The sequence below is a fragment of the Arachis stenosperma genome, chromosome 6 (assembly GCF_014773155.1).
Source record: "Arachis stenosperma cultivar V10309 chromosome 6, arast.V10309.gnm1.PFL2, whole genome shotgun sequence".
In the NCBI taxonomy this organism is placed as follows: Eukaryota; Viridiplantae; Streptophyta; class Magnoliopsida; order Fabales; family Fabaceae; genus Arachis; species Arachis stenosperma.
Window position 1 is genome coordinate 144676904 of NC_080382.1, and position 5888 is coordinate 144682791.

Here is a 5888-nt window from a genome sequence, read left to right on the forward strand (position 1 = left end):
AGAGGAAAAAAATATAATATAATATAATAAATAAAAAGAAAAGGAAACTAAAAGAAAGAGAAAGAAGAGAGGGGGAAAAGGGAAGATTAAAGAGAAGGAGGAAAGACATATTTTGTTCACTCCTTTTAATGTATTAACTCTAAAGGAAGCTAAAAAAATTATCTTTAATTTCTTTTTAGTGATAAAAAGCAATCTTATACTTGCCATGCAAGTCTACAATTTTGATTAGTGAGACATTAATATTCTTCCATATGAACCTGCTTTTCAACGTCTTTTTTCATGGACAATATAATTCAACTTTCGCATGCAAACGATGCCCTTTGTTCATTTATACTCTTTAGTCTTTATTCCATTCTATTTTGATCATTTCATACATATACATTTATGTAATAATAAATGTGCTATAATTTTCATGTATTATAATAACTATTTTCTCTTAAAAAATATAAAATGAATTGAACAAACGCTTCCACCCAAAAAAAAATATGAATTTAATTTTCATGCAACGTTGGTATAAAAAAAAATTATATAAACAATAATTAATTATATTTATATAAATAATTAATTTTAAATTCATTATTTTAAAATGGATAAAGTATACTTTTTGTTCCTAAAATTTGACAAAAATTTTAAAAATATCTCTAAGTTTTTATTTTATTTCAATTTTATCCCAAAAGTTTTCGATTTGCATCAAATATACCTCTGATGGCTAATTTTTAAAAAAATTTAAAACCGATTCAACAACAATTTTATAAGAATAATCTCTCAACACAAGCAAATCAAGCATAATTTTCATGCATTATTGTTAGATTGATCTTAAATTTTTTGAAAATTTAGCTGTTGATTGTATATATATTTGATGCAAATCGAAAACTTTTAGGACAAAATTAAAATAAAATAAAACTTAGAAATATTTTTAAAACTTTTGCTAAATTTCAGAAACAAAAAATATACTTTACCCTTTTTAAAATTATCTAAATACAGAAATATAAATATAATTAAATACATGAATAAAACTCTTTACAACTTATTAGCCTCTAAAACATGTGTAAATACAGATGATGAACAGTTATAATAATATAGAAGATATTATTATTAATTAGAAAGAAAAAGAAACATAATAAATAGGGTATAGGATGAGGCACATGTGTGTGTATGAATATATAAAAGTGTGGCTCTAGAAAGACAAATGAACATGCATGTTGTCCAATACATTATTATGAGAGTGCAATTGGCTCGTGCAAATGGATTCATATATCATAGCCCCTCGTGACCCTTCAATTATTAAATTAATAACAATGTAATTTATTATTATTATAACTAACTATGCTGATAATTAACAAAGTTAATTGGCTGTGTCTCGTTGTCTTATACATTTTTTCTATAACTATAATCTAACACGAATCTATGTAAATATATATTATTAATTTTTCAAGTGAGGATACTTATTATTATTAAAGTGTGTTTTTATGGAAAGCGAAGATGGGTCAGTGAAACAGACAATAGAGAGTGCCAAAAGGGACACAAGAGAGAACCTAGTAGCTTTAATTTTTGTCGTATAGAATATACCATTTTCTTTTTTTTTCTTTCTTTTTTTATTAGTTAAAAGATATAAACAATAAAGGTGTGTATTTATATTTTTTTGTTCCTATTTTTTTGTCTTCTGTTTTTGTTTTGGTATATTAATGGCAAATATATATATGATTTTGATTTTTTAACTTCATGCATATTATTTACTATCTTCATCACTAAATTATTATTTTTGTTACTTGGATGTTTTCGTATAATAGTATTATGCATACTATATAATATATAATATATAGTATGTGTACTAAACTACAAAGGAGACCAATTTGATAAAGGTAATAAAAATATTTTTTTAAGACGTTTATACCCGTTATGATATTATTGGACATTTTTATTAAATCGGTTAATAATTTATTTTTTAATAAACTAGAATAAAATCGGTTTATTATAGCAATAATAATAAACTCAATTGTCCGCATTATAATTATTAGACTTGATTTAATCCGATTGATTTACACAATCTAAATCGAATCATGATTAAATTTTTTGATAAAAAGACAAATATATCCTTGATTTTTTTTAAAAAACCATAATACAGTGAGTTATGTAAATTGGTCGGTTCGACCGGATCTGATAACAATTGGATTTATTGTTATTATTATAACAAATCGGTTTTATTTTAGTTTGTTAATAAATTTAAAAATAACCAGTTCATTAATACGTCCAATAATAATGCGACACATAAATGTTTTTACAAAAAAACATTTTACGCCTCTTTGTGGGAGCATCCTCCAACTACTAATCACCTTTTTTTTTCTCTTTCTAAATTTGAATTATTGTTTAAATTACAATAAATTAATTAAATTTATATGAAAACATTTTATAATAAATTTTTAACTTATGCATAGTTTTTTTTATCATAAAAATGCGTACGTTGGCTTCACTTAACACTAGTGTATATATATATATATATACCATGCATTGAACATAACATGTGATGAGGATATTCTGAAGCAATTTTATTTTTTATTTTTTATTTTTACTTTTTATAATTTTGACTGTGCCGTATACGTTGGGTGTTTTGAAGCTGTCTCTCCTTGAAAATCTGAATGGAAGTTTTGTCCAAATAATAAGACATGATATGATTATGATTTTAATTTTGAAAGGTAGTGGCGGTGGTCATGTGAATATGTGATTATGTGATACAAGAGGTGGGGCTGCTTCCACTTTCACAGTGTTTTAGAAAAAAAAAAAATTGGAATAGAATCTTCTTGCTTTGGCTTCCCTCTCTTAGCTTATAAAGAAAGGCATGCCAAATTTGTAAAATGAATAAAAAGTTAAATAATTGAAAGGATATAAACATTTTTAAATTATAATTATAAAATTTTAATGGTAAAAAAAAATTATTTACTTTTAGTTGATAGATAATTTACATTAAAAAATTGTATTCATAAATTGAGTTTTCTTACTTTAATTTAATTCAATTCAATTCATCCAATAAGAATAATAGTAATATTGAGTTATATAGAAAAACAAATTTTAATTTTAAAGATTTTTTTCTATATTTAAAGAGAAAAAAATTGTAATCTCTTTATAATAGAAAAAAAATTATAATTCTCAAAAAAAATATTTATACAAATTTTTTATTTTTATATTTTACTATATCATTTGTTTGGTACTCAACAAAATTTATAATTTATTGCTTAATAATTTTTTTTATTGCTTCCACTACTTTTGTATTGAAATAGGGTGTATATATTTGTGTTGGGTGAATTTGGACCGTGTTAGCAATAACATACAATGCATATGATGACCCTTACAAAATTATGTATGCATCAATTTAATTAAAAAAAGGTTCAAACATATCATAAATTAGTCATGTATCAACAAGTCTATTTAGTCTTTTTATTGGTTATATAATGACGCATGATATTATGTAATAAGTACAATTGAGTTATATAATAAGCATAACTGCGTTTGATTATCTTAATGAGTTAATTTTTTTTTACTAAAAGAAATTCAAACGAGCTTATAACCATAAAAGAATGATCAATATATAATATTCATAATTTGATACATTAAACTAACTGAATTCATTCTTATTTATGACACATTAACTATAAATATGCATGTAAAAATGTTCCAATAATTGTCAAAATTATTTAAAAGGAATAAATTAAATGTCAAATAAATATTTATGATCAATTTTAAATTGTGATTTACATAACAGTCTGTACTTGTAGTGTGATATTATTAGTTCACATAACTTAGTCGTAACCTAATTATATTAGAAAAATAACGAGATAATGAATAATATATTAGAATGACTTTAGTAAATTCATACTAAAAATAAAAATAGTAAAATACTGAAAAAAAATTACAATCACAATTGTAAAAGTAACAATATACAATCAAACAATAACAGCAAAATCTTAAATCATTAGATAAAATCAAATATATTGATGATTTATAGGAGATAAATTCAGATGAATTATATTATAAAATTTAATCAAAATACTACAATTATTTAAATATATCTAAATCAGTCATTTGCTTTTGGTATTATTATTAAGGAGTCACTAATTTAGACGCATACATTTATTACATCCTTGTCAATTTATCAATATTATATTCAAATAACTTTATTATAATATTTTCTATTAATTATATTTCTCTAATTGCTGATGTATGTGAACTCTTTTATAGATAGAACTGACAAGGAATAAAATAGGGAAGGGTTTGGACTTTGGATTTTATCTTTATTTTATTTTATTTGTGAGTTGAAAATTTTATTAAAATTCTATTTTATTTTATTTGTGAGTTAATAAACTCTCAATCATAACTCTATCAGCATCCTAAAGTTCTAAACTCTATTCTATCTTATTTTATCTGCAGAAATATCAATTTTTTAAAAAATAAATATAAAATTTAATCATTTCAAATTTTATACATATTAATAAATATTTTAAATTACTAAATTAACTAACTGATTTAGTAACTGATATAAAAGAGATTGTAAGTTCAATTTTTACTTCTTTCATTATATACTTAATTTTTATAAAATATGTACTATATATCGAGTACGAATATAATAGAATAAGATACACTCTAAATCTGTATCCTACCTATTCACAAACATATTTAGACCGATCTCTATCCTACCTTACCTACCCTACCAGAATAGATTGGATCAAATTAAATACCCACAAATAAAATATGTATTGTTAACCCTATTTATTACCACCACAATATGTCAAGTTAACCAAGTATTATTCATTCATGTTAAAAGATTATTTATTCTAACCATACATTGTTCTCTTCTAACATAAATTATACAACCACCTCAAAATCTCCCCCCAAAACACTTGTAGATCTTGCATAATCAACTCATATAATAATACAACTAGATTATTTTTAACATTTATACATAAATCTCTTTTGCTGATCATCCAATTAATATGATAGTTTGCTGATCTTCTCTTCATATTCCAAACCATCTAAAATGATATACATTTAAAATGATGAAACACGGAAATTTTGTTAAATTGCTATCTTTGCGTGTTAAACATATTTTGGACACAATATTTATGAATACTCGTCTAATACGATGTCTGTTGTATTTAACCGTTTCTAAAAAATAAAAATTTTTTTCCAAACACGCTTAGACACACCTAAATACCATCACGTGTCAATGTGTTCAGTTTTATTCTTAACATATATTTTTGAAATAAATTTAGATACAGTATATATTATTATTTATTAAAACAAAAAATATTTTAAACACTTTATATAATTAAAATAATATATTAAAAATAATTAAAAAAATTAATTTATATTTTAATATCAATAAAATATCAAAATATCATTACAATTTATTTAAAAAATATTTTATATTTTATATATATAGATATCTTTATATCTTATAAAATTTTAAAATTAACATCTCACCATATTTTGTATTATATTATATCCTATATTCGTATTAGTATTGGTGCATTATAGATCCAGAATTATAAATCTTAAATTTTAAACTACATAAACAAGCATAACTGAAAGTTAAAACTTCACTTAAGATGAAGAAGGTGATATTATAATGATAAATAAGAAGATTAAGCTATGAATGTGAGCGTATACAAACAAAAGAGTAAGGAATCACGAGATTGGGAAGAGAGACACATGAAAATATATAAAAAAAGGACTACTGTCTCCCATGTCAGCCGCTGATGAATTGGTGCAGTCTCTGCAAAGAGTAAATGATGCTAATTAATAATTAATTACAAATGGTTATTATGAATGAAGAAGCTGACGATGAAAAAGAACTGAATCAAGAACCAACAACATCAAACAAGACCATCCTTGTT